At 38.1% G+C, this 20,634-nt stretch overlaps 1 protein-coding gene across 2 annotated transcripts in view; it reads left to right on the top strand.

The window, feature by feature from the left end:
* Window positions 1-20,634, top strand: part of LRMDA (leucine rich melanocyte differentiation associated) — a 975,008-nt gene that overhangs the window by 241,166 nt on the left and 713,208 nt on the right. The gene's annotated exons all lie outside the window — the stretch shown is intronic.

Genomic DNA, 20,634 nt, shown 5'->3' with positions numbered 1-20,634 from the left:
AGTAAGCAAAGAAAGAGTTTGAGGGTAGATCACAGGTTAAATGTTCTTACCACAATACAACAAAATTTAAAAAAAAGTAGAGAAAAAGGTGAATCATCCCTCCCATGAAAAATATATAATATTGCATACATGAATAATAGGATGACTATTTACGAAACGGCATTTTCAGAAAATAGGAGCATGAGGTCAAAAAGTGATTTGGTTAAAATATTAACAACTGGGGATTATGTACAAAGTAACAGAAGATAAATCATTATTGTAATGGAATGCCATCCTCAGATATAAGTTTAAGATTTTATTTTCTTGTATGACTAAAGAGAGTGATGTTCTGAGACCAGTTGATTTAGGGGCCTTGGAAAAGAATTAGTGTTACCAAAATTCCAAAAGAGAAGCCAAAGACTGATCACCATCCCCCCAAGAATCCCCCCTCAACCACCCGCCATATAATGGGAATGGTCATTTATCCATAACTTAGCACTATCCAGGCCTCAATGTGGTAGTCTCAAAATAATTCTCTCTATTTTCAGTATATTCGTGGAATCTAGTACCTCATGAAGCTCTAGAAATCTCATTTTGGAATACATTGTAGGAAACATTCCCTCCATTTCCTTCTATTATCTCCCCCACATCTCAGTTTCTTTTCCCAAAGAAATGGCCTGGAAAGGTAAGAGCCTCTGATTATTTTACTCTATGTTACCAAAAAGGTTTTTTTTTTTTTTCCTCTCCTTGAGACTCTGGTTTACATGTCCACACACCTGGCTTTGAAGCTGATGTCTTTCTTGTAACACACCTGCAAGTGTATTTGTTGCTCTCCTCAGATCCATGAAGACTCAGTGTCTGAGGTGGCAACAAAATTCCAAGCATGACTGGACCTTGGAGGCCTCAGAATGTCATAATAGCTATCTTTACTACTAAAGCAGGGTCTTGGGAGAAGGGCTGGCTAGAAATGAAAGAGTGTTTTTTAAAAATGAAATTAATAAGCTGTCTATTGTGTGGAGATCCATGAGGCATATTTTCAGGCCTAGCATAGATTATCTATCACTCCGAGGATGTTCAAAAGTGGATTTGTCCTCTTCTTCACACCCACCTTCATGTGCAGATGGAAGTTGCAGCAGCCTGGCAGCCATGCCACCCGCAGGTGCACATCCAGCATCATTATGGGATAATATGAGATCAGAGCTGGCTAACCGCTTGGAAATTATATCGTATATTAATCCTGGTATTGAGTAATTTTTCAAAGGTTGAAAAACTTGACAAGTGATAAAATTAAGTTTACTCAGGCAGGCTCATATGTGGCCTAGAGATACAGCTCAGTGTAACAGGTCACAGAGTTGTGGTCCCTTTTGAAAACTAGAACCTGGAGTATTTGAGGTGACTTGGGGAAACTTTTGGGCAAAGGATGGTAGGTCTTCTCACATGAATGTCCCTATTTTGTGATCCTCACATCCTATTTATCAGCATGTCTCTTAAGAATCACTACACTCCTGCTTCCCAGAAGAAGGTTAACAGTGCCTGAGTCCATCTCCCCAGATTCTTACACTGTGGGCTAGGGCAAGGTCCATGCCAAGTTATAGAGCCATATATTAAACTGCTCAGGAAGATTCTTTTTTGTTACCCTCTTACAGTTGGGTACTTAGGTTATGTAACTTTTTCTCTATGTGTAACTGTGATGAAAGTTGATCTAATGAGTAATTGATGATCACTTGATGATTTCTTAAATTAACATGTTAAATTACCTTTAACCCCTCTTTCCATTCATCTGTCCACTCACCCATCCTTTCCACTCATTCCTGTTAATAAACACTGGACTTACCCTGGTTTCAGAAGACCAAATCCTCTTCCATATGAGTGACTTCTTCCTAAAGTTTTCATGAGTTAAAAATTTTCATTGAGACACTGCATCTTTCACTATTATTAGTGATGTTAGTATCATAATCACCTACTTCAGGACTATCATTAACTGAGGGATAGAAAGGCATTCCCAAGCCATGCAGTAGGAAAGGAATCATTCTTAAAGATAAGAAAGACACACATGGAGTGATGATCTTAGTGCCCATTACAACCAGAACAATTCTTCTTTTAGGGTATATCATATCAGCCCCCCCCTTTTTTTTTAAGGAAAGTCTGCTAGATAGTTGATCTACTTTAATACCATTCCTTCCATAGATGAGAAGTTTAAAGCTTAGAAATGTCCAGCAATTGATATCCTTCACAGTCCCCTGTCCCTTGCTGCCTTATTCCCCTTTAATTGCAGCCACACTATAATGCTCAATTCCATAAATAAACTTAAATCCTTGAGAGAAGGAGAAAAGATTTCTCTTGTTCAGCTGAGTCTTAGTCTCCTTTTTTGGGGGTCTGACAGAATGTTGTGCCTGTGCTTATTAGCAGACATGTGCGTATTCATTTGCTATTCATTTGTCACAAACCCCCAGCAAATATAAAAGTTGCCAATTGAAAAGTGTCTATTGCTATGAATTTTATTGCTGATTAGTTATCAGTGAAGACTCTGGTACATGTTCTGCTGGCTCAATACTAAGCAAATATGAACATCTCTAGGACTCATTTTCCTCAGTTATGAAGAGTGTTCAATGAATCTACATCTGAGGGCATATACGGTTCCACTTTGGGTTCAAGGAAAACACTATGAAAGGAGTAATATGAGTTTCAAAAGTTGAAATTATTCCTAGGAGATCATGTGGAGTTTGGATATCAAGGTAGCTTTCATATAAGAACTGAAATATGTGCTGGATTTTAAAGACAGGATTTTTTTTTTTAATTGAGGTAACATTGGTTTTTCAATACTGTACATGACTCAAAGGTATAGGACCACACTTCTTCAGGTGTGTGTTACCATACTACACCTATTGTTCTCCAGCATAGTCCATTGGGCTCCCTCTGTGCTTTGATCTCTACCAACACCCTCCAGTAGCCTCAATTCTACAGTCAGATTACTAGGGTGTGTTTCTGGTTTGGTTTCGTCTCACACTTCGTTTTGTTGCTCTGTTTCCACATATAAATGAAACCATCTGTCTTTCTTTTTTTGAGCTATTTTGCTTAGCATAATTCCCTTCAAGTCTATGCATCTACCCATGTTTTCACAAATGGAAAGTGTTCATCTTTTTTTTATAGCTGCATACCATTCTATTATGTATATATGCCACATCTTCTTAATCTACTCATCTTTTCTTCAGCACTTAGTTTTCCATAATTGGTGATCGTAAATATTGCTGCAATGAATGTAGAAGTGCATATATCCTGTAGAATTAGTGTTTTTTTGCATTATTTGGGTCAATATTTAGGAGTGGAATTGCCGAATCATATAGTATATCTATTTTAAATATTTTGAGAAACTGTCATACAGTTTTTTCATAGAGGCTGGACCAGTCTATATTCCCACTAAATGTGTGTGAGTGTTCCTTTCCTACCCCCATCCCCCCATTCTTACTGACACATTTGATACAGGCCATTATATCAGGTGATTATCACACATTGGTTTTGATTTGCTTTTCCCTGATGATTAGTGATAATGACCTTTATTATTATTATTTTTTTTTCATGTGCCTATTGGGTATCTGCATGTCTTCTTGGAGAATTGTCTTTTTAGCTCTTCTACCTATTTGTTTTTATTGGATCATTTGTTTTCTTTTAGTTGAGTTGTATGAGTTCTTTGTAGATCTTGTAAAAATGGGATTTAAGGGCCACCCCTGGTGGCGCAGTGGTTGAGTTCTGGGTTGCGAGGCTGCCCACAGCCTCTGCAGCGCCAGTTCGATCCCTGGCCACTGGTAAGGGTCCCACAAAAAAAAAAAAAAGATGGGATTTAAATAAGCAGAGAAGAGGTGGGGAGAATATTACAGGAGTGGGGATAGCATGAGCAAAGAGAGACAGGAAAATAGAGAAGAGAAAGGAGATCTGTTTTCTTGGCACAGCAAGCAGAGAAGTGAGATGAAGGTGGGAAATACCAATGAATTCTACTTCTTCATTCTTTCCAAAAATTTAAGAGTCCATCATGTGCCTTGAGGAACTAATACTTTAGAGGGAAGAGACAGATGATAGACAAATACATGTGTTCACTTATGTTATTGGTAAGAGTGATGACAAAAACTAAATAGAGAGTAGAACATGTAAAGGCGAGTGTCTGGCTCTTTGATATGGAGTGATGAGAAAAGGTCTCTTGCATAACATTTGAGCAGAGAATTCAGTGATGTCAGGAAGAAATCCATGATGGTAGTGGGAAAAGTAGAGCAGTGAACATAAAATACTAAGGTAGGAGTGGACTCTAATCTGTGGAACAGGCATTGGTTGCCTATCCAATAACCACCCAGGCCTGCTTTGTGTTTTCTCTTAGAGCCATGTTCATATAGTTAATCTTTCATGTCATGAGAAGTACTTCTTCCCCAGTGTCAGAGGGTAAGCCATGATTGGTCTAAGTCAGTCAGAGTAACTCTATTCCCATTTCCTTTGATTGGTTTGGGTATTGGCTTGTAATCATGTTATGGCCGATGGTCATGCAGTATAGTCTTCTGTACAGTGGGGGCCTCTAGGAAATTTTCCTTTTTCATAAGGAGAAAATCTCTGCTGCTCTGCTTCAGTGGGTATGGTTGTGTCTACATGTGCTGCATGGAATTGCAACGGCCATCTTTTGCCCATGAGGGGAGGTTTTGAATTAAGGGTAACAGAACAGAAATATGAGAAGCACTTGGGTCCTTAATGATCACAAACTGTCAAATTAACTCTGTAAAAGCATACTACCTTCTTTTGTTAAATAATAAGCCCTTACTATTGAAGCTACTTTTAGTCCTATATTCTGTTATTTGCAACCTAAAGCACCCTAGTGGGTTTAAAAATCTTTGAACAGTGTTATTTATCCAATGTACTTCATTTAAGATCTACTCAAATGCTACCTGTTTGGGAAGCCCTATCCATTGCTCTAGTAAGATAGGACAAAGGCAGATAAGCAATTCTGACATTGATTAAAGGTCTTGAATACACTTAGATTCATGTAAGAGAGTGACATCAGACTGTGTTCTGTGCACTGCTTGGAAAAGGAACCACTCCATGGTTCCATGGTGCCATTTGGACTGAGTCCCCCTCCCGTCTTCACACTGTTCCTCAGGTTCATCTTCATAAATGGTGATTTCAGGAGCCCATTTGCTCCACATAAAAGGTGAGTGACACCGTGTATAATAAATCTCAGTGTGGTGTGCATGCTATCATTCCCTTCATTCCCTTCATTTGACCTTGGTGAAACAGGCTGATGGGGCAGTGAAAAGTATGATTTGAAAAATGAGTGAGCAGGGCAAAGTGAGCAGTGAATCAGTCTTGTGTGTGATTAGCTATGAAAAATTTCACCAACATGACTCAGAATATACTTTTTCTTTTTCCTCTTCCCCATCTCCTCCTCCTTTCCCTGTAACACTTTGTCAAACCCCTCAAGTGAACTTTCTCATACCTGACTACCTTGTCCCCACTGGTAGTCTCACACCCTTGCAGGGATTCACACCGTTGCAGGGGTTCCTGTATTGTGAGGGAAAGTGCGATGTGAAGAAGAAAATCATCTTTTTGGGGGGTAGGTAATAGAGCTCAGCTGAAGCTTTGGAGAGTCCCCTCCAGGGGCATGTTGAGAAGACATGAGTGTGACAGAATGGCTTCGTAGGCATTGTAAATCTGCAATTAAATCTGAGGACTCAGTGAATCGCGGTTGAGGTCTCCATCAGTTCCATTTGCAGAGTCAAGCCCTATAAAAATAGGGTGATGGGATGGTAAATCAAACTTCCTAGGGAATCGTGGGATCCTGCCACAGAAGGCTTGAGCACATAAAATGGAAACTCGCCTTTAATTGCATGGCTCTTATTGCCACGCAACAGAGGCCACCTTGGTGGTACATGGAGGTGCTTGAAGAGAATCCCTGCTGCAGTTGGTCTATTCTGAGGATTCTCTGCTTCAGTGTCATCTTTGTGTGACATCGGTGGACCAAGAGACAAGGGGTGTGATGAGTGACTGGAGATAGCTCGTCTCACTAAAATGCCTGGACAACTTCAGTTTACTCCACAGTGCCACTGAAGAATTTCCAGAAACTGCCATCCTGCTCTTCCAGAGAACATTTGTTCATCTTAAGGGCCAGCAGAGGGTAGAGCATTCATGAAAATGGATACCTGCTATCTGCTCCACTGATGGGGATAATGGAAGTGTCTTTCCTTATTTTGTTCCTCTGCATGTATTGTTTGATGCTGAATAAAACTTGAGCCATTCATAGCTTTGGGGCCAAGGTTTATCTACTTATTGCACAAAAATGAAGGTTGATTATTTTTAGATTAAAAACGTAGCCTCAAATTGTAGTCTCTACCTAATGAAGAAGGAGAGATTATTAAAGGAGGTGTTAAATGAGGTTTAAAGGATACATTACAATTAGCTTTAAATGTTTTCCTGTATAAATGGACCATGATTTTTCTCCATGTGCTCAAACATGACCCTGCAGTCTTACTTGTTCTAGTAACTGTATATCAAGTGTAGTCACAACACTATTGCTCCTGACAGAATACCCCAGTATCTAGTAGCACATGACAAGCAGGTACTACCGCACTTACAGCATTGGCTTCATGGTCAGGTCAGCAAGCTGGTTGGGCTGCTCTCCTCCATATGTCTCTATTTGTTTGTAACCAATGGACTTTGCAGGCAATCTCTTCTTTTAAATGTCAGAGGTTCTCAGAGAGGCAGTAGAAATGTGTGGTTCTTGAAGGTTTAGACTCGAAACTGGCTCTTTGTCACTTTAGTATTCACTTGATGGGCCTCATAAAGTCTTATGAACAAGACTGCCGTTTGTGAGTTAGGGATAGAAACTGCAGGGATAGGAACTAAAAAAATCACATAGCAGAGGGCATAGGTCCAGAGAGAGTTAAAAGTTGAGAACAGTCTTATAAATGGACCATTAATTACTTTTTTAGCCAACATGTAATTTATTAAGTACCTGCCATGGGCCTGATTTGGTTCTCTATCATAAATAAGACAAAACTCATCTTCAGTCTTTTTCAAAACTTGTAATGTGAATTAATAAGGTTTTACTGTAAAAAAATACAGTAAGTATTTAGTAAAAATATAAAAATAAAAGTGGAATTAAAAAGCATAAGAACAATATATGAGGTGAGAATTGTTTTCATAATTGAGCGTCCTTTATTACTGTAGTTATATTAACAGTCATGTTTATTAGTGGTTGTTGCAGATAAAAAGGATAAATACCTCAAAGAAGACATATATCTTACTTAGTAACCATTTACAGGAGTCTGGTTGTTAATTTTGGTTATGTGACTGACTTGAGCTTGTAGAATAAAGTGAAGTAGATTAACAAATCATCAGAAAGAGTCCTAAGAGAATTAGAAGAGAAATAGATTAGGGAAAATTTTCATTTGGCATTCATTTCCCCAAAGATATAGTCATACTGCAAACATTACAAGATTGACAATTGGATAATAGATGCATAACATGTCCAAACAGTTAAGCTGTTCTTCAATTAACACCCAGCCCCGTAATGCCATCTGGATTATCGAGTTTAAGAAGGATGTAGGAAATTTGGCGAAAGTCCAGGGGAACTGTAGCACTAATAATTTGTGAAATGGTATATCTGGAGAGCTTTATGTGGTTGGCATTATTTGTCTAAAGAAGAGAAGCTTGAAGGATATTCTTTCAGTGTACCAGGAGTGGTTCTGTGTGAGAAAGTAACCATTTTTACCCAGAAACGAATAGAAAGGTCGATATTGCAGCATGTTCAGATTAAACTTGACCATTAGGAACTTCTTCTTTCAGGGTTGGTTCCAGGTTTGGAGTATTCATCCAGAAGGATTTAACATTTAACTTTTAAAAAGGAAGGAAGTGCTTTCTCTTAGAGGTGGTCATGGAGACAGGGAATCTGAAGCCTTTATAAAATGTGTTTCTGCATGTTGAGGGAAAAATAGGGTAGTGCAAAACTTTTGAAGATTGGTGGTATACTTTAACCTTCATGCGCCTTCTTGTTATCTTGGAAGGCCCATGATTTATTCGGTCTAGTAGTCCATGGATGGTATCAGAGAGCAGCGAAGAATCTTTGAAAACTTTGGGAAATGGAAGTTTTGCTTTCCAAATCAGTAGGCGATAACTTAAGGGTTTTGTGGGTCTCTTTTTTCTGGAACATTTTAATATTGGATGGTGTACACAGAAATCTCATAAATTAGAGGCTAAAGCCCAAAACACCTTCATGTATCTCAAGTCTACATGTACTATGTATTTCTTCCCTATTTAAAATAAAAATAAAAATTTAACAAGTGAAAAACTCCTTGTGTTGTTTTTTACTTAACCCTGAATTACCATGCATCATACTCCAAGATTGTTTTCCTAAATTTGCGGTAATACAGAATATCGAGTTTGTCTTATCATGTAATCCAAAATTTGAGAAGTCTGCAATAGTACATCAAATCTCAGTAAAATATGAAAATTATACACATGGGAAAGAAGGAAAATAAGCAGCGTATAAGACAGTGGAAAAGTAGGCATTTTGTTGTGGAGAGAACAGTGGCACAGGGGACCTAGAATTTCATTTCTCCACCAATAGTTGTACAATTTTATGTGAGTCACTAGGTGTTGATTTTTCCATCTGTGATATAAAAGGCTTGGATTAGGGTATGTCATGATTCTTTTTGGTTCTAAAACCTGTTGAACCATAGTCTGTATTAAAACTTTATTGTAGAAGAGATTTTGTTTTCTTATGCCCATTTTGTGAATGTAGCTACTCAAATATTTGTCCTTATGTAACTCAGTTGCGTGATTTTCAGACTAGTTAAGGGAAAAGTGTTCCCTTTTGAATTCAGGACCATGAATATCAGCATTTGGACTATCTCCCCCATTACTGGACTCTCAATCATTGTGACTAATTAATTTTGACATCTTTGCCTGTTGAGCCAATACTCTGCCTCAGAATCTTGTTCAACACAGCTTTCCACTACCAGGGGACCAGAATTAACTCTCAAGTCAAAAGCCTCTTTATTCTGGCTGGAGTAGTAAGTGTAGATCCCTGAAGATGTGGTAGTAGAGAGCAGTGGGATCCAAGAGGTACCCACCTGAAAGAGCTTCTATTTTAACAAAGTCTAAAAGAATGTATGAGAGACCATATGGGGCAAGGAGGGAGTCATTCTGGGTAGGAGGTGGTTTGGATTTTCATGTAGGTGTTTGAAATCACTAGAATGACTCTGTTTTAATTATGCACTTTCATCTGTGGGTATAGGAAATGTGGAAGATAGGTTAAAGTGATTTAAGACATCTGACTTTCAACAAATACATACTTGGAATCCGTAGTCTTTAAATTTTTTTATTTTATATAATTTTCACATCATTTTTCATTTTTGCACAATGTATACATTTTCATTTTGGTTATATTCCCCATACAATTCTCATCCCTCTTATTTTGCCTCTAATCCCTCTCCCCCTCCCTCCCCCCATAGTGTATCTCTGGTTTATAGTTGCTTGTTGATTATGATTTTTACTTTAATATTATTAGTTTGGATCAAGAAGATGTGGTACATGTACACAATGGAATATTACTCAGCAATCAAAAAAGATAAACTCATGCAATTTGCAGCAACATGGATGGAGCTGGAAGGGATCATGCTCAGCGAAATAAGCCGGAAAGAAAAAGAAAAATACCGGATGGTCTCACTCATAGCAGGAATTTAGAAAACCTAAATAGGGGACCAGGAAGTCAGTAGTCTTTTACATAGCCATTTTGTGTTGGTTTCAGTCAGAGGCTTTTTGTAATTTACAGTATGCACATCAGCTTTAAACCCCATAGTTTCCGAGTTGTGCATGCTTTGTATAACTATCTGCTCTGAGCATCTTTGAAGATCGGGCTAATTTGGGTAGGGATGAGAGAAATTTTATATTTGATGATATAGAGGAGATATTTTTATATACATATATACACATTATGATCATAATGGATGTGTAATTTCTGTCTATTTTATAAGGTATTTATTATTCTATATGTGCCCTATTTGAAATTTATGAAAAGAATGTGGCAAAGTAGGAAAATATATTAAGATTTGAGGTTTCATTATATTCATAAAAGGCTGTTTTCAAATCCCTTGACTTTTTACTATGAAAGAAAATGTTTCTAGTGATGGAGTGTCAGGATTTCTGGATAAATTCTTCCAGTGGAACCTAGAGCTTTAGGATATGAGCAGCATTGCTGAGGCACTGGGCTCATCTCTGTTCCTGGCTCAGCTCAGTTTTGCACAAAGGTCCTTTTCTAGGTGACATATCATGTTGTATTCCAAAGTACACTTTCTTTTAATTTACAACTTAATTTTCAATCTAATTCAGAAGATTGATACTATAATGCTATTTGCAGAAGTATTGAAATGTCAGTAAGTTTTATTGTAGTAATAAAGAGTATTCCATATATCACACACTCTATAGGGATCCTTGCTTTTTGCATAGATCTTCATAGCAACAACCAGTGGCTAAATGCTGGCAATCATTAATTTTTAAAGAAGACATGGTTATGATGAGTTGAGGAATTAAGGCTGCTGGTGAAGAATGAACTTTAATTTTTCTGACACTTTTTTTTTTTGGTTGCACACTAAGGTGAGGCGAGAGCAAGATTATAAAAAATGGCCCAAATCCCAGGTTTCTAATATTTAAAATGCTGTCTGCTCATAAAAAGATTTCAGTTAGGGAGAGGCCATCTTTGAGCTCCTTGTAACAAATGGGTATCAGTGGCCCATGAAATAATCAATGCCACTAATCCATCCTAGGGCCTGCCAATATGTTAATGGCCCTGGTGCATCGTTATTGCTACAAGACCATAAATCATTCCGGTACCAGAATGCATCGCTGTCTTGGCCTCAAACCCCTCGCCTGGAATAAAATGCTGTCTTCTAACAATTAATGTCCAAACATTTTGCAGCTTTGTGCCTTGATTGTTTTCAGATGCTAAAAAAGTAAGTAGGACAGATTGTAAATCAATAAAACTATAAGACAAAGTGTTTTAATAATAGGAAGGTTCAGAGTAAATCATAGTTTTGTGTTTATTATTGCTTTTGGGGTTATAAATAAAGAGTTATTTTCTACTACCCAGCAAGCTACAAAGTTAATATGGGGGTACCAAGTCAAGCCTAACCTCCAGAATGGGGTTTCCTTCTGTTATGTTACTCTGAGAAGAAAATGTGGCCAACTGGAGTCACAAACCCGACACTAATATGGGGCAATGTTTAGTATACACTGGACCTGTTTTGGAACCAGTTCAATGAGGGAGTTTCCTGTTGGAAATAGCAAAAGCAGCTCAGCATATAATAGTTTCTTTGGCAGCATCAGGCTTCAAATACTCAGTACAATGAGGTTTCAGTGTGTGGTTATTTATCTGGCTATGGTGACATAGGTGGTGGAATAATTTCAAAATAGCACCTGAGTTAGTTTGGAATGTCTAGGACACTTCACTCATATTTCTTTCTGTTAAATTATCTGACTTACCATGTTGACTTTGTACAAAGTCATGTGCCTCAGTATAGGCAGACCCAAGAGGATCTCATTTAGGAAGCAGCGTTGCATCCAATTGATCTGATTCCCTTTGGTTGGTGTCAGTTTACTTCTCAATTGGAGGTGGTGAGAAACACGATGGGAAGTCATTAACTCCCCCTTGTATAGACAAAGTCTATTTGTGCCCATTATGTTGTTAGTTCTGCAACTGTACTTGGGGTCAGAGCCCCCGTGATTTAATGATGGGTGGGTTTTCAACCTGGAAAGGAGGGCTGGCCATTTGGGAGCAACAAACCAAAGGGAAACAGTTTCTGAAGTTTGCCATGAACTGACTGGTAAGCTGTTTCCACTCAGTCTGGATTCTGACTGTGAATGGAACTAGTAACTTGTAGCCCTGGCTGAACCCATTTCCCAGGCCAGGCTAAATGCTGTATGAACCAATAAAGTGAGTAAGCAAACAGAAATGGAGTAGAATGCAATTCTTGGATACCTTTAGCTTTTAGTTAGAGCTGGGGCATTGGAAAGACACCATGAGCCCTTGGATTGTCACACTCCCAACACATGCTCAGCCACTGTCTAGTAGCAGGAGAGAGGAAGGAACCACTTGGCCTTTGACAAGACACTCCTTTTTGAGTTGTCTGTCCCTCGTGCCCAGCTCTGATGGGTGTTCATAGTTTATTTTGGTGATTGTGGTTTATTTTGGTGCTGAGGAAATAGCACAGGAAAAGACCAAAAAAAACAGTGGCTCCATATAGACAGAAAGACAATTAAAACTGATATGACTCTTAACAGAAGTGGCAAGAGCAGGCAGGATGGAAGTAATTTATTCAACGAATTGTCCAAATACATAAAATTGCACTGATGTATGGTGTAGCGGTGGGACAGTGGAAAATTTGATAGTTGTTTCCATTGTATGAATTACTCAGACAGGATGCCTTTGTGAAGTATGGGGGTTTGTTTAATGTTCTGACAACAATTTAGATCCTGTTATGGTTATTGCAGTGTAATGCCGTAGTAAAAATTGAACATGACACACCAGCAATTTATTATTTGTGTATTTTTTAACCTTGAGTATCGGATTGTTTGTCCAAGCATATCCTTTGATTTGCTATGAAATTTATTGTTGATAAAAACAATCAGATTTCCGTTAGAAGCAAAAAAAATATTATTATTTTTTTGCCATGAACCATAGATTCGGGGAAAAAATTCAGACTAGACTACAGGACTTATGACAGGTAGACTCATGACATTATATGGTAATTCAGCATGAAAGAATAATTGTGACACTCTACTTGGTTGTGGAGTATAATCGTGCTGTGAGGTTCAATTCACTGAAAGGCCAAATTATCTTCAACTACATTAGTCTGACAACCTATAATGCTTTGCAGAGGCAATTTGTAGATGTTTCACCGAGTGCCAGCAAACAGGGCTCCCCATTATGCCACCCATTAACAAATTTGTGTAGGGAAAAAAGTAACTTTTCCATTTTCTTGACTGTTTTCAAGCTTTGCAATATAATAAATATCTAATAGTAGTATTTGCATTGCATTTACTCTTAGTTTTAAAATTTATCTGAGGTATGGGAGGAATGATTTATCTTTTAAGCTATGCATCCTGGGAAATATTGACACTCTTTTTGACTTCAACAACAGTGTGGTGCAGTGGAGCAATTGTAATCCTGGGAGGCAGGTGGCCTGGACTGTGCTTGGCATCTATGCCCAGACTCTTTTCTCCCCAGCTTTGATGACCCTATTCACAATGGACCTCAGTTGCCCCATCTGTAAATTGGGAATTAGAATACTCTCATCTGAGAGCCTCTATGTGAGGGTGAAGATAAGGGGTTCTTAATGTTGCTGCTAGCTCCTGGGAAGATGTTTAATTTGGAGAAGTTCAGGAGTAGGAGGGTATCATCTGTTTTTGCACTGCACATTTTAAGGATGGGGTCACAGAATGGACAAGTGGGAGGCTCTCTTAGTCTGGGGTTGTGGTAGTTTTACTCCTGAAGGTGTATTACTTTATTTTTCCTATACATGACTGTCTTGCGAACAGAACTCAGAGCTATGCCCATTTAGATTATTTACTTTAATCATCTCAAATATAGAATAAACACATTCCTTTTTTCTTAAAGAATGAAAAAGCTACCTTTGTGTTCTGGAAGTTTAGGGTCATATCATATTTGGTGAACTTAAAAAATTGTTATTTAGAAATCATGTCAATTCAGTCCTAAGAATGTTGATTAGATGTGCAGAAGTTTCTGCCTGTGGGAATGTAAAGAAATGAGTGTTCTTAATATTTAGTAGGTTTAGTTCAGTTTTTAGCTGAATTTTAGGAACTGGAAGAATCTAGACCTCTTTCTCTTAAAGATCAGTGCTACTTTTATCTTCGTGCTTTCAGTTTATTCCTGTGGTCCCCTCATTTCCTGAGGGGGGCACTAGTGGGAAAACATGAGAGTTGTAGGAGCGATAGGTTTGCAAAGAAAGGCCATGACAGCAGAAATGACGAGGGATGTCCTCCTCTTCTTTGTCTCCTCTCACTCGAGGGGTCCTGTAAAAAGATCTCATATCTCGGGAATGAATGGATCTGGGGATAAAGCAATCCCTCCATCTCCAGTAATTGATATGCAATTTATGATTTTATGAATTATCAAACTTCCTAGACTATTTTTGAGCAGGGGTTGTGTAAATCTTTCTCCATCACACAGTGGTGTTACACCTGACATCAGTGACTGACCCTCTATTGTTATAGGCAACTGGGCCTGCTGCTTTCTGAGGAGGAAATGGCTTTCCTTAAGGATAGATTTGGATTCAGCACTCCCTGTTACAATTGAAGATATGCTCTATACTTTTGGTTGTTCCTGTCTAACTTGGTATAAATTCCAAGCCATTAAAAAAGAGAAATATAACAATATTAATTTGCAAAAACTGCATCTACCCTTGTTTGGGTGGGAGGGTTTTCGCTTGTTGATGCCCTGTTTATTGTAGCAAAACGTAGGGACCATTTCTAGATTCTCAGAGATGTTGCTTTGGATTTCCTAAGTTGCATATTTTTCCCTTTATAATTAAAAAAAAAGTGTTTATATTTCCCTTACCTTGTGGTCCTGAACTCAAGGGAGTTGGATTTCCAATGTGTGGCTAATGTCTCCAGGGGGTATGTGAAGACAGTGTAAATGGCTTAGTGTCATCAGTCAACATTACTGGGAAAACCTGACCTAAAGTTTGTGTACTGTGGGAGTTAGTCACTCCCTTTTTGGTACAAGGGATGGCACAGATGAAAACAGGAAGGGCCACATTAACAGGGGAACACTCACAGTAAGCATGAGTGTAGTTACAGTGGGGAAAGTCCTTGTGGAGAAGACAACAAGGTGCAGTTGGGGTTGGTGGTGAGCAGGGATAATGGATTATTTTGCAGGCTGGAGTCCCAGTGGTATAGTTAAGGGCAAGTTGGAACATTCATGTTTACTCATAATGCTCTCCAATGTAATTCTGGCTGAACTGTTGCTGACTTACTTAGCATTCACAGGTCAACCACCTGCAGAAAGGGCATGTAGGTAGATTATTGTTGACTTTATGGTTATGGAACCTAGCTAATCAGTGCACCTGCTGGGCTATAACATGTTATGCCTGAGTGGTTTTTACACCAGGTCTTAAGATTTCTTACTAGCAAAAGGGAAAAACACTCATTTCTCATGACCAAGTCCCCTACTGGGAGGGAAGCTCTCATCTCGCATGGAGGGAACAGATAGTGTGTAAAACTCACAATACAGAGGTTTTCATAGTGTTTTAAGTATGACCAGTATAGCTCCTTAACCCTCCCTTGGAAGACTGAGGTGTTTCCCAGAAAGTTAGTTCATGGAGCCCATTAATATAAGCCTGCCAGTGAGCAAGAAGTATATTGTTTGTCATGTTCTTGAAGCTTTGAGACAACATTGGTAACTCTCCACACCAGCAGGATGGGGAGGTGGTTGTGGGTATTGTAATATACTTACAGATACTCTTCATTTAGAACTCTAGTTCCTCTCTGATATGGAGGGAATTTTTATTCTGCTAGTTTTTTCAGTGTTTGATTATGCAGGGTTCTAGTCTATGTGTAGGCCAGCACGTGATGCTTGGTAAGTACTTACCTTACAAATTGCTTTGACCTTTGGCGTTCTGATAAAGGTCACTGGTTAATTTTACATTGTGTACTGCCTGCTTCACTAGCTTTCAACTAGCTTTCCTCCCTTGAATAATTCTGTGAACAATGTCCCCTGCATTCAGGTTCTAGCTTGCTTCTCTGGTATTTATCTTTGCCATCCTTTACCTGATTTCTCTCCTCTGCAGTGATGCTGTGTGCATGTTTCCGTGGGATGGAATCTCGATCAGTTAAAAAGTGGAGGAGATATGAAAGGTCAGCATGACAAATCTGTCCTCTGAGCGTCTATATGTGTGTTTGGGTAGCTAAGCTCAGCTGGCCACGGAAGACAAATAGGGAATGTGAAGAGTGCTACCTCAAAAGCCTGAAAGTTGAAAACAAAATATCTATTGGTGGAAATATGAATGTTAGGGCATCATATTAGAAATTCAGAGAAGAGTTATATTCTTGTCTTCATTTAGAAAGGTCACGGGCTCTATTTGCAGTAAGACAAGCATGAGGTTATAGCTTGCGTTATTTTCTGTCTTTTAAAACGTGTATTATATGCCCACACTGTGTATATTTTGTGAATGCTTATTTTTAACCAGCAAGTACATTCTTTAACATGACAAGGCAAAAGCATCTTCAAATATGATTTTAGCAAGTATTTTACATAACAAAGGAAGATGATAATCTGTGGGTGTTTCTGTTTTCCTCAGTTAATTTCTCTTTGATTTTTATTTTGTGGTATTGAAAAAGGACATTTCTAGTGAAGGCATGAAGCTCTTCTAATTTAATTTTATTGTTGTATACCTGTCTCCACTAAAAATGCTAATGTTGTCTGTTAAAAGCTACGTCTTACATTTCAGTCTGCTTCATAGATTAGCTTGTTTCCCAGAGTTATAAGTTGTGGTATTTTGAAATATTTGACTCAAATTTGCATTAAGACTACCTTTGATTTCCCCCCCCCCCATTATTAGGAGGGGAAAAAGAACATATGTTTTTGAATGTCCACCAGCCAGACAATAACTTATACATTATTTCATTTAATTTTTATAACAACCCTCTGTGGATATTATGATCCTAATTTCACAGACAGGAAACTGAGGTTTACAGAATTAAGTAACTTGCCTGAAGACGTATATCCATTGATAAGTGAAACAGGGAGAGAAATGTTGTTCTGTCTCCAAAGCCTGTGCTTTTTCTGTAACATCAAACTACAGCCTTCCTCCTAAAAATACAACATCCCATCAAAAGGGACCCCAAATAACTATAATTCATAATAGTGAACAATAGTGGGGACCATACACACAACTTTTCATAATGAAATTACCACTGACCATTAAAAAGATTTATGTTTTTGAACATTTATTATGTGCTTAATTCTGTCTGTGCTTGTAGTAATGCTGTGTGTGTGTGTGTGTGTGTGTGTGTGTTTCTTGGGTGCTGATACAGAGATAGTATAATAACCCAGAAGACAGGGATAACATGACATTGGTCAGAGACTAAGCAAAGGGGGCCAAGTTTTACAACATGTAAATGGTGTGCTGTGTTTCTGGGCCTGGGAGTTGCCAAGCTTGCATGGAGAAATCAATGTAGGGGGGTGGTGGCTAATGGGTGTGGAGTATATTTTTTTGGGTAGATGGATAATTTGGTCTCTGTGTATGAGGCAAAGGTGGTGGTAATTCACACTTAAAAAATGCTAGAATTTTATTAGTCATATAGTAAAACCAGGTCATTTCATGTGCCCATTGAAGTAGGAGGAAGGTTCACTTGCTGGTGCACTGGTGTAACTGGGCATGTTCCCCACCAAAGACAGATTTGTCACCAACTCCCCAGGTTTATCCTTCATTTTTCTCTCAGTAATTCCCGATCTGTTATTTGACCAATATTGACCATTTTTAGCCAGACTTTCCAACAGTGAGGGTTCTTGAATGCGAGGTTTTGGTGTGAGCTACTAGATTCTGGAATTCTCAGACAAATCAGTGGCCACAGACAGCAGAAGGGTTTAGATCCTTGGGGTGGGAAGGTCAAGAGAATAAACTAAGCCATTAAAACCTGGAGGAAGGGGTGTTATGTGCCTATGTAGTAATAACTTGCATGAACACTTTTTGATATCTGTGTAACATGTGATGATTGAACAAGGACAGGACACTATAGGTTGACCAATTCCAAATAAAATACAGATGAATCCGCAGTCTTGTGTGTTTGACCCATTATATGCCATCCTAACTTTCTTCTAACAAATCACTAAAAATTTCCTTTTATATTCTACCTGAAAGCCATGGTAACCCACACTATCATGGGCTAATTTAGTAACATACACCATTTTCTCTTTTTGAGGTTATTGTGAGCTCAAGTTTTTCCATATAGCATCTTATTCACACTAAAATTTCTCTCATTCTAGGATAAGTACTGAATTTGTCTCATGAACTATTAGAACCCTGTTTATGCCTCTGGTTACTGTACACGTGTCTGGGTAAGTCCTTGACCTACAAGGACAATTGTGTGATGCTCCTTTAACCACTGACCCATTCAGAGATGCACAAAGGACACAGTACCACCATTTACCTTTCCAGGGTGGTAACATATCCCTCTCCCTCTCAGGCAGAGCAGACATTGGACATCCTGTTTGGGGAGAGTGGGATGGCTGTGGGCCAATTCTCTGAATTCTACTAAGGTTAGGTTTTCTAGCTTGTTGATGAGTGTATCATGTAAGACCAGACAGGGAGTGAATCCTGCTGCAGTCCGGGTGGATTGCATCTATTGCTTTCTCTCTTATCTCTGCAACCTGTCATTCTGTCACTAGATCATAGAAGGAAATTAAATTGGCTTGGCGTAGGTTGCTCTTCACAGCACTTGCCAGTTGGTTCTCCATACCTTGGGCTTCTTTAGGTGATTGCAAATTGATTGTCTTAAGATTTATATACAAAAGCTACAAACTTTCCTTTTGAGACATGAGTTTATTATATGGATCTTAAACCTGGAAGCTTTTATTTAAAAAAAGAAAATAAATTCTCTTATATAAAATTAAATATACAGGAGACTTTTTGGGAAGGGGAAAATGAAAAGAAAAATTCCGAGCCCACCTCTGCTCATACTAATCTATACTTTTTAGCAGTTATTTTTGAGAGTGATTTATTTACACTGACAGCTTGTTACTTATGGTAGCTGCTGCCAGCTTCTGAAGTAATCTGATAACGTCAAAATGTGAAGGGAAGCTATAGGCTTTGCCTTGACTGACTTGCTATAAATCATGTACATTGCTGGTGTCTATATAAGGATGCTTGGGTTGATACTGATGGAAATACAAATCAAATATAACACATGGTAACCCAATTCAGAGCTAGAGATTTTGGATTAAGCCTATTGGATTCATATTTTTAAGTGAAACAGAGCAGACATAACAGGTTATGTTTTGAAACTTCAAAATTGCTATGCTAACTTCAAGGACAACAGTTGTCTTTGAAATGGCAGTGCAAATAGTTGGGCTCATCATGTGCCTTTATTCTTTAATCATTCAACAAACATTTATTGAGCACTTATTGTATGCTCAGGGCAAGGTGTATGACATTGTTTCTTATATTTACTTGTAAATTGTCTATGTAAGCTCTCTGAGGGTAGCACTTTATTTTGTACATAATACTTAAAATAGTGCTTGACTCATAGTAAGTATTCAGTATTAGTTGAATGAAAAAATATGAATTAGTACTGTCAAAATCCTGAAGTCATTCTGTAGGCAGAAAGAATTATTCTCATCTCTAGACTCTGTAGAGTCTTGTATAATCCTGTTTTATAGATTTCTGGTGAAGTATCTTTCATACTGTAATATAATTATTGATTTATATGTTGATCTCTTCAGCTTAAGGCACAAACGAACAGAAACCTTATCTTGTTAACCTTGAATTTTCCAATGTCTGGCACATAGATGGTACTAAATAATTGTATATGATCATTTTATGATATAATTCTTAGTGTTAACTACCAATATCTCTATATTTCCACATATACATAATGCATCGAAAAAAATTTCAAGTATATACATTAAATGCTAATAGTGCTGATATTTCCAAATACTATAGGATATGATTTTTATGCTGTTCTTTTTATCTATATTTTCTAATTTTTCCAGAGTGACTAAGTATTAACTGTGAAATCAAATAATTGTAAAGGGGAAATCAATCAAATTTTCTCCCTAACCTTTACTTTACACAGGAAAAGATGAATTTGTGAGATTGTGTGTGTATATAATAAATTTTTATCAGTTCAACCAAATGCATTAGGGAGTTTGCTGAATAATGGAATTCTTTAGTAAATGGGACACCTACTCTCAAATGTATCTATAAATCTGGATACTTAACTATTGGGTTTACTGAAATGGAGGGATACCCATGCCTGGAAAGGAAGCATTAATTAACATGGAATAGTAAACCATGGGAAGGAACACTGGAGTAATAACCAGGCCTACCCCTAACATTTATAGGTTCTTGGGCAAGGGTACAAATAGAACCCCTTGCATCATATGTGTAACTATTTAAAATTACAAATCAAATTAAAAAATTCAAACAAAATATGCTCTATCTTCTAATCATTACAAATAGACTTTCATTAATGACTTGGATTTCCAGCTTTCAGTTTAGAAACCTTCACTTTCTTTGGGTTTTAAGTTGAACATGGTAACATGGAGAGGCCTTCCCTACCTGGGTGCTTGGTCCATCCCCTTCTTTGTACTTTGGACTATGTCTTTCCCTATGAAGAGTCTCTTGCACCTGGCTGTGCTTGTGTGTTCATACTGCATATCCATCTTCAGCTTGTCACAAACAGCCATATGGGTTAGGTTTGGATTGGACTCATTAGTTTTCTTTTATAGGATGGACCAGGGATGTATAGTTTCTGAAAGTCCTCTTACTTTGGCAGAGAATTACAGAATTCTGGATATCCCAGGTAAGTCTTAAAAGATGGAGGGTACACTCTAGCATTTCCTGGGCCCTGAGGATTTTGTATCTCCCGAGGAGGGACACAGGAAGG

The sequence above is a fragment of the Talpa occidentalis genome, unplaced genomic scaffold (assembly GCF_014898055.3).
Source record: "Talpa occidentalis isolate TD23 unplaced genomic scaffold, MPIMG_talOcc4v2.1 talOcc4.8, whole genome shotgun sequence".
Classification (NCBI taxonomy): Eukaryota; Metazoa; Chordata; class Mammalia; order Eulipotyphla; family Talpidae; genus Talpa; species Talpa occidentalis.
Note: the sequence above shows the minus strand (reverse complement) of the source record. Positions and strands in the feature narration are given on the sequence as shown.